The following is a 12628-nucleotide window of genomic DNA, read 5'->3' on the forward strand; positions in this document are numbered from 1 at the left end:
CGGCCTCAGATGAGAACAGTGATGCAGGCCAACTGGCTGAACATTGCAGTTTTGAATCTCAGATGTCTTGAAACCTCATAGAAATACAGCTTCAAGCTTGTAAGTGCTTACCTATTGAGGTTGAAGTTCTGTTAACTAAACAACAGCTCTGGAAGTGTATGTTATAATATTTAGAGAATAATTGCATTTGAGCATCAGGTGCTCACCTAACAGGAGTTCTTTCTATTTTTCTTTAGTTAGTAAGTGCTTCCATGTTAGGTGAGTAATTGTTGCAATATCTCCACTACAGAAAACCATCTCTCTATACTTTCAAAATCTTCACCAAGCAAGCTCAGAAAAGAGCGGGAAAAATGTGGGAGGAGCTACTTAATGGTTTGGTGCCTTCAGGGCCTTTCAAGGGATAAAAAGGCGAGCACTTCTTCCACAGTGCCCATAACAGTAACAGCCTCAGACAAGAACAGGGATGCAGACCCATTGGCTGAACATTGCAGTTTTGAATTTCAGATGTCTTGAAACCTCATAGAAATACAGCTTCATGGTTATAAGTGCTTACCTTTTGAGGTTGAAGTTCTGTGAACTAAACAGCAACTTTGGAAGTGTATGTTATAATATTTAGGATGGATTGCATTTGAACATCAGGTGCTCACCTAACAGGAGTTCTTTCTATTTTTCTTTAGTTAGTAAGTGCTTCCATGTTAGGTGAGCAATTGTTGCAATATCTCTACTACAGAAAACCATCTCTCTATACTTTCAAAATCTTCACCAAGCAAGCTCAGAAAAGAGCGGGACAAATGTGGGAGGAGCTACTTAATGGTTTGGTGCCTTGAGGGCCTTTCAAGGGATAAAAAGGTGGGCACTTCTTCCACAGTGCCCATAGCAGGAACGGCCTCGGATGAGAACAGTGATGCAGGCCAACTGGCTGAACATTGCAGTTTTGAATTTCAGATGTCTTGAAACCTCATAGAAATACAGCTTCAAGCTTGTAAGTGCTTACCTATTGAGGTTGAAGTTCTGTTAACTAAACAACAGCTCTGGAAGTGTATGTTATAATATTTAGAGAATAATTGCATTTGAGCATCAGGTGCTCACCTAACAGGAGTTCTTTCTATTTTTCTTTAGTTAGTAAGTGCTTCCATGTTAGGTGAGCAATTGTTGCAATATCTCCACTACAGAAAACCATCTCTCTATACTTTCAAAATCTTCACCAAGCAAGCTCAGAAAAGAGCGGGAAAAATGTGGGAGGAGCTACTTAATGGTTTGGTGCCTTCAGGGCCTTTCAAGGGATAAAAAGGTGGGCACTTCTTCCACAGTGCCCATAGCAGGAACGGCCTCGGATGAGAACAGTGATGCAGGCCAACTGGCTGAACATTGCAGTTTTGAATTTCAGATGTCTTGAAACCTCATAGAAATACAGCTTCAAGCTTGTAAGTGCTTACCTATTGAGGTTGAAGTTCTGTTAACTAAACAACAGCTCTGGAAGTGTATGTTATAATATTTAGAGAATAATTGCATTTGAGCATCGGGTGCTCACCTAACAGGAGTTCTTTCTATTTTTCTTTAGTTAGTAAGTGCTTCCATGTTAGGTGAGCAATTGTTGCAATATCTCCACTACAGAAAACCATCTCTCTATACTTTCAAAATCTTCACCAAGCAAGCTCAGAAAAGAGCGGGAAAAATGTGGGAGGAGCTACTTAATGGTTTGGTGCCTTCAGGGCCTTTCAAGGGATAAAAAGGCGAGCACTTCTTCCACAGTGCCCATAGCAGGAACAGCCTCAGACAAGAACAGGGATGCAGACCCATTGGCTGAACATTGCAGTTTTGAATTTCAGATGTCTTGAAACCTCATAGAAATACAGCTTCATGGTTATAAGTGCTTACCTTTTGAGGTTGAAGTTCTGTGAACTAAACAGCAACTTTGGAAGTGTATGTTATAATATTTAGGATGGATTGCATTTGAACATCAGGTGCTCACCTAACAGGAGTTCTTTCTATTTTTCTTTAGTTAGTAAGTGCTTCCATGTTAGGTGAGCAATTGTTGCAATATCCCCACTACAGAAAACCATCTCTCTATACTTTCAAAATCTTCACCAAGCAAGCTCAGAAAAGAGCGGGAAAAATGTGGGAGGAGCTACTTAATGGTTTGGTGCCTTGAGGGCCTTTCAAGGGATAAAAAGGTGGGCACTTCTTCCACAGTGCCCATAGCAGGAACGGCCTCGGATGAGAACAGTGATGCAGGCCAACTGGCTGAACATTGCAGTTTTGAATTTCAGATGTCTTGAAACCTCATAGAAATACAGCTTCAAGCTTGTAAGTGCTTACCTATTGAGGTTGAAGTTCTGTTAACTAAACAACAGCTCTGGAAGTGTATGTTATAATATTTAGAGAATAATTGCATTTGCGCATCAGGTGCTCACCTAACAGGAGTTCTTTCTATTTTTCTTTAGTTAGTAAGTGCTTCCATGTTAGGTGAGCAATTGTTGCAATATCTCTACTACAGAAAACCATCTCTCTATACTTTCAAAATCTTCACCAAGCAAGCTCAGAAAAGAGCGGGACAAATGTGGGAGGAGCTACTTAATGGTTTGGTGCCTTGAGGGCCTTTCATGGGATAAAAAGGTGGGCACTTCTTCCACAGTGCCCATAGCAGGAACGGCCTCGGATGAGAACAGTGATGCAGGCCAACTGGCTGAACATTGCAGTTTTGAATTTCAGATGTCTTGAAACCTCATAGAAATACAGCTTCAAGCTTGTAAGTGCTTACCTATTGAGGTTGAAGTTCTGTTAACTAAACAACAGCTCTGGAAGTGTATGTTATAATATTTAGGATGGATTGCATTTGAACATCAGGTGCTCACCTAACAGGAGTTCTTTCTATTTTTCTTTAGTTAGTAAGTGCTTCCATGTTAGGTGAGCAATTGTTGCAATATCCCCACTACAGAAAACCATCTCTCTATACTTTCAAAATCTTCACCAAGCAAGCTCAGAAAAGAGCGGGAAAAATGTGGGAGGAGCTACTTAATGGTTTGGTGCCTTGAGGGCCTTTCAAGGGATAAAAAGGTGGGCACTTCTTCCACAGTGCCCATAGCAGGAACGGCCTCGGATGAGAACAGTGATGCAGGCCAACTGGCTGAACATTGCAGTTTTGAATTTCAGATGTCTTGAAACCTCATAGAAATACAGCTTCAAGCTTGTAAGTGCTTACCTATTGAGGTTGAAGTTCTGTTAACTAAACAACAGCTCTGGAAGTGTATGTTATAATATTTAGAGAATAATTGCATTTGCGCATCAGGTGCTCACCTAACAGGAGTTCTTTCTATTTTTCTTTAGTTAGTAAGTGCTTCCATGTTAGGTGAGCAATTGTTGCAATATCTCTACTACAGAAAACCATCTCTCTATACTTTCAAAATCTTCACCAAGCAAGCTCAGAAAAGAGCGGGAAAAATGTGGGAGGAGCTACTTAATGGTTTGGTGCCTTCAGGGCCTTTCAAGGGATAAAAAGGCGAGCACTTCTTCCACAGTGCCCATAACAGTAACAGCCTCAGACAAGAACAGGGATGCAGACCCATTGGCTGAACATTGCAGTTTTGAATTTCAGATGTCTTGAAACCTCATAGAAATACAGCTTCATGGTTATAAGTGCTTACCTTTTGAGGTTGAAGTTCTGTTAACTAAACAACAGCTCTGGAAGTGTATGTTATAATATTTAGAGAATAATTGCATTTGAACATCAGGTGCTCACCTAACAGGAGTTCTTTCTATTTTTCTTTAGTTAGTAAGTGCTTCCATGTTGGGTGAGCAATTGTTGCAATATCCCCACTACAGAAAACCATCTCTCTATACTTTCAAAATCTTCACCAAGCAAGCTCAGAAAAGAGCGGGAAAAATGTGGGAGGAGCTACTTAATGGTTTGGTGCCTTGAGGGCCTTTCAAGGGATAAAAAGGTGGGCACTTCTTCCACAGGGCCCATAGCAGGAACGGCCTCAGATGAGAACAGTGATGCAGGCCAACTGGCTGAACATTGCAGTTTTGAATTTCAGATGTCTTGAAACCTCATAGAAATACAGCTTCAAGCTTGTAAGTGCTTACCTATTGAGGTTGAAGTTCTGTTAACTAAACAACAGCTCTGGAAGTGTATGTTATAATATTTAGAGAATAATTGCATTTGAGCATCAGGTGCTCACCTAACAGGAGTTCTTTCTATTTTTCTTTAGTTAGTAAGTGCTTCCATGTTAGGTGAGCAATTGTTTCAATATCTCCACTGCAGAAAACCATCCCTCTATACTTTCAAAATCTTCACCAAGCAAGCTCAGAAAAGAGCGGGAAAAATGTGGGAGGAGCTACTTAATGGTTTGGTGCCTTCAGGGCCTTTCAAGGGATAAAAAGGCGAGCACTTATTCCACAGTGCCCATACCAGAAACAGCCTCTGACAAGAACAGGGATGCAGACCCTTTGGCTGAACATTGCAGTTTTGAATTTCAGATGCCTTGAAACCTCATAGAAATAAAGCTTCAAGCTTGTAAGTGCTTACCTTTTGAGTTTGAAGTTCTGTGAAATAAACAACAACCCTGGAAGTACATGGTATAATATTTAGGGATGGATTGCATTTGAGCATCAGGTGTTCACCTGACAGGAGTTCTTTCTATTTTTCTTTAGTTAGTAAGTGCTTCCATGTTAGGTGAGCAATTGTTGCAATATCCCCACTACAGAAAACCATCTCTCTATACTTTCAAAATCTTCACCAAGCAACCTCAGAAAAGAGCGGGAAAAATGTGGGAGGAGCTACTTAATGGTCTGGTGCCTTGAGGGCCTTTCAAGGGATAAAAAGGTGGGCCCTTCTCCACAGTGCCCATAGCAGGAACGGCCTCGGATGACAACAGTGATGCAGGCCAACTGGCTGAACATTGCAGTTTTGAATTTCAGATGTCTTGAAACCTCATAGAAATACAGCTTCAAGCTTGTAAGTGCTTACCTATTGAGGTTGAAGTTCTGTTAACTAAACAACAACTCTGGAAGTACATGGTATACTATTTAGGGATGGATTGCATTTGAGCATCAGGTGTTCACCTAACAGGAGTTCTTTCTATTTTTCTTTAGTTAGTAAGTGCTTCTATGTTAGGTGAGCAATTGTTGCACTATCCCCACTACAGAAAACCATCTCTCTATACTTTCAAAATCTTCACCAAGCAAGCTCAGAAAAGAGCGGGAAAAATGTGGGAGGAGCTACTTAATGGTTTGGTGCCTTCAGGGCCTTTCAAGGGATAAAAAGGTGGGCACTTCTTCCACAGTGCCCATAGCAGGAACGGCCTCGGATGAGAACAGTGATGCAGGCCAACTGGCTGAACATTGCAGTTTTGAATTTCAGATGTCTTGAAACCTCATAGAAATACAGCTTCAAGCTTGTAAGTGCTTACCTTTTGAGTTTGAAGTTCTGTGAAATAAACAACAACCCTGGAAGTACATGGTATAATATTTAGGGATGGATTGCATTTGAGCATCAGGTGTTCACCTAACAGGAGTTCTTTCTATTTTTCTTTAGTTAGTAAGTGCTTCCATGTTAGGTGAGCAATTGTTGCAATATCCCCACTACAGAAAACCATCTCTCTATACTCTCAAAATCTTCACCAAGCAAGCTCAGAAAGAGCGGGAAAAATGTGGGAGGAGCTACTTAATGGTTTGGTGCCTTCAGGGCCTTTCAAGGGATAAAAAGGCGAGCACTTCTTCCACAGTGCCCATAACAGGAACAGCCTCAGACAAGAACAGGGATGCAGACCCATTGGCTGAACATTGCAGTTTTGAATTTCAGATGTCTTGAAACCTCATAGAAATACAGCTTCATGGTTATGAGTGCTTACCTTTTGAGGTTGAAGTTCTGTGAACTAAACAGCAACTTTGGAAGTGTATGTTATAATATTTAGGATGGATTGCATTTGAACATCAGGTGCTCACCTAACAGGAGTTCTTTCTATTTTTCTTTAGTTAGTAAGTGCTTCCATGTTAGGTGAGCAATTGTTGCAATATCCCCACTACAGAAAACCATCTCTCTATACTTTCAAAATCTTCACCAAGCAAGCTCAGAAAAGAGCGGGACAAATGTGGGAGGAGCTACTTAATGGTTTGGTGCCTTGAGGGCCTTTCAAGGGATAAAAAGGTGGGCACTTCTTCCACAGTGCCCATAGCAGGAACGGCCTCGGATGAGAACAGTGATGCAGGCCAACTGGCTGAACATTGCAGTTTTGAATTTCAGATGTCTTGAAACCTCATAGAAATACAGCTTCAAGCTTGTAAGTGCTTACCTATTGAGGTTGAAGTTCTGTTAACTAAACAACAGCTCTGGAAGTGTATGTTATAATATTTAGAGAATAATTGCATTTGAGCATCAGGTGCTCACCTAACAGGAGTTCTTTCTATTTTTCTTTAGTTAGTAAGTGCTTCCATGTTAGGTGAGCAATTGTTACAATATCTCCACTACAGAAAACCATCTCTCTATACTTTCAAAATCTTCACCAAGCAAGCTCAGAAAAGAGCGGGAAAAATGTGGGAGGAGCTACTTAATGGTTTGGTGCCTTCAGGGCCTTTCAAGGGATAAAAAGCTGGGCACTTCTTCCACAGTGCCCATAGCAGGAACGGCCTCGGATGAGAACAGTGATGCAGGCCAACTGGCTGAACATTGCAGTTTTGAATTTCAGATGTCTTGAAACCTCATAGAAATACAGCTTCAAGCTTGTAAGTGCTTACCTATTGAGGTTGAAGTTCTGTTAACTAAACAACAGCTCTGGAAGTGTATGTTATAATATTTAGAGAATAATTGCATTTGAGCATCAGGTGCTCACCTAACAGGAGTTCTTTCTATTTTTCTTTAGTTAGTAAGTGCTTCCATGTTAGGTGAGCAATTGTTGCAATATCTCCACTACAGAAAACCATCTCTCTATACTTTCAAAATCTTCACCAAGCAAGCTCAGAAAAGAGCGGGAAAAATGTGGGAGGAGCTACTTAATGGTTTGGTGCCTTCAGGGCCTTTCAAGGGATAAAAAGGCGAGCACTTCTTCCACAGTGCCCATAACAGTAACAGCCTCAGACAAGAACAGGGATGCAGACCCATTGGCTGAACATTGCAGTTTTGAATTTCAGATGTCTTGAAACCTCATAGAAATACAGCTTCATGGTTATAAGTGCTTACCTTTTGAGGTTGAAGTTCTGTGAACTAAACAGCAACTTTGGAAGTGTATGTTATAATATTTAGGATGGATTGCATTTGAACATCAGGTGCTCACCTAACAGGAGTTCTTTCTATTTTTCTTTAGTTAGTAAGTGCTTCCATGTTGGGTGAGCAATTGTTGCAATATCCCCACTACAGAAAACCATCTCTCTATACTTTCAAAATCTTCACCAAGCAAGCTCAGAAAAGAGCGGGAAAAATGTGGGAGGAGCTACTTAATGGTTTGGTGCCTTGAGGGCCTTTCAAGGGATAAAAAGGTGGGCACTTCTTCCACAGGGCCCATAGCAGGAACGGCCTCAGATGAGAACAGTGATGCAGGCCAACTGGCTGAACATTGCAGTTTTGAATTTCAGATGTCTTGAAACCTCATAGAAATACAGCTTCAAGCTTGTAAGTGCTTACCTATTGAGGTTGAAGTTCTGTTAACTAAACAACAGCTCTGGAAGTGTATGTTATAATATTTAGAGAATAATTGCATTTGAGCATCAGGTGCTCACCTAACAGGAGTTCTTTCTATTTTTCTTTAGTTAGTAAGTGCTTCCATGTTAGGTGAGCAATTGTTGCAATATCTCCACTGCAGAAAACCATCCCTCTATACTTTCAAAATCTTCACCAAGCAAGCTCAGAAAAGAGCGGGAAAAATGTGGGAGGAGCTACTTAATGGTTTGGTGCCTTCAGGGCCTTTCAAGGGATAAAAAGGCGAGCACTTATTCCACAGTGCCCATACCAGAAACAGCCTCTGACAAGAACAGGGATGCAGACCCATTGGCTGAACATTGCAGTTTTGAATTTCAGATGCCTTGAAATCTCATAGAAATACAGCTTCAAGCTTGTAAGTGCTTACCTTTTGAGTTTGAAGTTCTGTGAAATAAACAACAACTCTGGAAGTACATGGTATAATATTTAGGGATGGATTGCATTTGAGCATCACGTGTTCACCTAACAGGAGTTCTTTCTATTTGTCTTTAGTTAGTAAGTGCTTCCATGTTAGGTGAGCAATTGTTGCAATATCCCCACTACAGAAAACCATCTCTCTATACTTTCAAAATCTTCACCAAGCAAGCTCAGAAAAGAGCGGGAAAAATGTGGGAGGAGCTACTTAATGGTTTGGTGCCTTCAGGGCCTTTCAAGGGATAAAAAGGCGAGCACTTCTTCCACAGTGCCCATAACAGTAACAGCCTCAGACAAGAACAGGGATGCAGACCCATTGGCTGAACATTGCAGTTTTGAATTTCAGATGTCTTGAAACCTCATAGAAATACAGCTTCATGGTTATAAGTGCTTACCTTTTGAGGTTGAAGTTCTGTTAACTAAACAACAGCTCTGGAAGTGTATGTTATAATATTTAGAGAATAATTGCATTTGAACATCAGGTGCTCACCTAACAGGAGTTCTTTCTATTTTTCTTTAGTTAGTAAGTGCTTCCATGTTAGGTGAGCAATTGTTGCAATATCCCCACTACAGAAAACCATCTCTCTATACTTTCAAAATCTTCACCAAGCAAGCTCAGAAAAGAGCGGGAAAAATGTGGGAGGAGCTACTTAATGGTTTGGTGCCTTCAGGGCCTTTCAAGGGATAAAAAGGCAAGCACTTATTCCACAGTGCCCATACCAGAAACAGCCTCTGACAAGAACAGGGATGCAGACCCTTTGGCTGAACATTGCAGTTTTGAATTTCAGATGCCTTGAAATCTCATAGAAATACAGCTTCAAGCTTGTAAGTGCTTACCTTTTGAGTTTGAAGTTCTGTGAAATAAACAACAACTCTGGAAGTACATGGTATAATATTTAGGGATGGATTGCATTTGAGCATCAGGTGTTCACCTGACAGGAGTTCTTTCTATTTTTCTTTAGTTAGTAAGTGCTTCCATGTTAGGTGAGCAATTGTTGCAATATCTCCACTACAGAAAACCATCTCTCTATACTTTCAAAATCTTCACCAAGCAAGCTCAGAAAAGAGCGGGAAAAATGTGGGAGGAGCTACTTAATGGTTTGGTGCCTTCAGGGCCTTTCAAGGGATAAAAAGGCGAGCACTTCTTCCACAGTGCCCATAACAGTAACAGCCTCAGACAAGAACAGGGATGCAGACCCATTGGCTGAACATTGCAGTTTTGAATTTCAGATGTCTTGAAACCTCATAGAAATACAGCTTCATGGTTATAAGTGCTTACCTTTTGAGGTTGAAGTTCTGTGAACTAAACAGCAACTTTGGAAGTGTATGTTATAATATTTAGGATGGATTGCATTTGAACATCAGGTGCTCACCTAACAGGAGTTCTTTCTATTTTTCTTTAGTTAGTAAGTGCTTCCATGTTGGGTGAGCAATTGTTGCAATATCCCCACTACAGAAAACCATCTCTCTATACTTTCAAAATCTTCACCAAGCAAGCTCAGAAAAGAGCGGGAAAAATGTGGGAGGAGCTACTTAATGGCTTGGTGCCTTGAGGGCCTTTCAAGGGATAAAAAGGTGGGCACTTCTTCCACAGTGCCCATAGCAGGAACGGCCTCAGATGAGAACAGTGATGCAGGCCAACTGGCTGAACATTGCAGTTTTGAATTTCAGATGTCTTGAAACCTCATAGAAATACAGCTTCAAGCTTGTAAGTGCTTACCTATTGAGGTTGAAGTTCTGTTAACTAAACAACAGCTCTGGAAGTGTATGTTATAATATTTAGAGAATAATTGCATTTGAGCATCAGGTGCTCACCTAACAGGAGTTCTTTCTATTTTTCTTTAGTTAGTAAGTGCTTCCATGTTATGTGAGCAATTGTTGCAATATCTCCACTGCAGAAAACCATCCCTCTATACTTTCAAAATCTTCACCAAGCAAGCTCAGAAAAGAGCGGGAAAAATGTGGGAGGAGCTACTTAATGGTTTGGTGCCTTCAGGGCCTTTCAAGGGATAAAAAGGCGAGCACTTATTCCACAGTGCCCATACCAGAAACAGCCTCTGACAAGAACAGGGATGCAGACCCTTTGGCTGAACATTGCAGTTTTGAATTTCAGATGCCTTGAAACCTCATAGAAATAAAGCTTCAAGCTTGTAAGTGCTTACCTTTTGAGTTTGAAGTTCTGTGAAATAAACAACAACCCTGGAAGTACATGGTATAATATTTAGGGATGGATTGCATTTGAGCATCAGGTGTTCACCTGACAGGAGTTCTTTCTATTTTTCTTTAGTTAGTAAGTGCTTCCATGTTAGGTGAGCAATTGTTGCAATATCCCCACTACAGAAAACCATCTCTCTATACTTTCAAAATCTTCACCAAGCAACCTCAGAAAAGAGCGGGAAAAATGTGGGAGGAGCTACTTAATGGTCTGGTGCCTTGAGGGCCTTTCAAGGGATAAAAAGGTGGGCCCTTCTCCACAGTGCCCATAGCAGGAACGGCCTCGGATGACAACAGTGATGCAGGCCAACTGGCTGAACATTGCAGTTTTGAATTTCAGATGTCTTGAAACCTCATAGAAATACAGCTTCAAGCTTGTAAGTGCTTACCTATTGAGGTTGAAGTTCTGTTAACTAAACAACAACTCTGGAAGTACATGGTATACTATTTAGGGATGGATTGCATTTGAGCATCAGGTGTTCACCTAACAGGAGTTCTTTCTATTTTTCTTTAGTTAGTAAGTGCTTCTATGTTAGGTGAGCAATTGTTGCACTATCCCCACTACAGAAAACCATCTCTCTATACTTTCAAAATCTTCACCAAGCAAGCTCAGAAAAGAGCGGGAAAAATGTGGGAGGAGCTACTTAATGGTTTGGTGCCTTCAGGGCCTTTCAAGGGATAAAAAGGTGGGCACTTCTTCCACAGTGCCCATAGCAGGAACGGCCTCGGATGAGAACAGTGATGCAGGCCAACTGGCTGAACATTGCAGTTTTGAATTTCAGATGTCTTGAAACCTCATAGAAATACAGCTTCAAGCTTGTAAGTGCTTACCTTTTGAGTTTGAAGTTCTGTGAAATAAACAACAACCCTGGAAGTACATGGTATAATATTTAGGGATGGATTGCATTTGAGCATCAGGTGTTCACCTAACAGGAGTTCTTTCTATTTTTCTTTAGTTAGTAAGTGCTTCCATGTTAGGTGAGCAATTGTTGCAATATCCCCACTACAGAAAACCATCTCTCTATACTCTCAAAATCTTCACCAAGCAAGCTCAGAAAGAGCGGGAAAAATGTGGGAGGAGCTACTTAATGGTTTGGTGCCTTCAGGGCCTTTCAAGGGATAAAAAGGCGAGCACTTCTTCCACAGTGCCCATAACAGGAACAGCCTCAGACAAGAACAGGGATGCAGACCCATTGGCTGAACATTGCAGTTTTGAATTTCAGATGTCTTGAAACCTCATAGAAATACAGCTTCATGGTTATAAGTGCTTACCTTTTGAGGTTGAAGTTCTGTGAACTAAACAGCAACTTTGGAAGTGTATGTTATAATATTTAGGATGGATTGCATTTGAACATCAGGTGCTCACCTAACAGGAGTTCTTTCTATTTTTCTTTAGTTAGTAAGTGCTTCCATGTTAGGTGAGCAATTGTTGCAATATCCCCACTACAGAAAACCATCTCTCTATACTTTCAAAATCTTCACCAAGCAAGCTCAGAAAAGAGCGGGACAAATGTGGGAGGAGCTACTTAATGGTTTGGTGCCTTGAGGGCCTTTCAAGGGATAAAAAGGTGGGCACTTCTTCCACAGTGCCCATAGCAGGAACGGCCTCGGATGAGAACAGTGATGCAGGCCAACTGGCTGAACATTGCAGTTTTGAATTTCAGATGTCTTGAAACCTCATAGAAATACAGCTTCAAGCTTGTAAGTGCTTACCTATTGAGGTTGAAGTTCTGTTAACTAAACAACAGCTCTGGAAGTGTATGTTATAATATTTAGAGAATAATTGCATTTGAGCATCAGGTGCTCACCTAACAGGAGTTCTTTCTATTTTTCTTTAGTTAGTAAGTGCTTCCATGTTAGGTGAGCAATTGTTACAATATCTCCACTACAGAAAACCATCTCTCTATACTTTCAAAATCTTCACCAAGCAAGCTCAGAAAAGAGCGGGAAAAATGTGGGAGGAGCTACTTAATGGTTTGGTGCCTTCAGGGCCTTTCAAGGGATAAAAAGCTGGGCACTTCTTCCACAGTGCCCATAGCAGGAACGGCCTCGGATGAGAACAGTGATGCAGGCCAACTGGCTGAACATTGCAGTTTTGAATTTCAGATGTCTTGAAACCTCATAGAAATACAGCTTCAAGCTTGTAAGTGCTTACCTATTGAGGTTGAAGTTCTGTTAACTAAACAACAGCTCTGGAAGTGTATGTTATAATATTTAGAGAATAATTGCATTTGAGCATCAGGTGCTCACCTAACAGGAGTTCTTTCTATTTTTCTTTAGTTAGTAAGTGCTTCCATGTTAGGTGAG

This window comes from Ambystoma mexicanum, chromosome 7q, assembly GCF_040938575.1.
Source record: "Ambystoma mexicanum isolate Mex_15411 chromosome 7q, UKY_AmexF1_1, whole genome shotgun sequence".
Lineage (NCBI taxonomy): Eukaryota > Metazoa > Chordata > Amphibia > Caudata > Ambystomatidae > Ambystoma > Ambystoma mexicanum.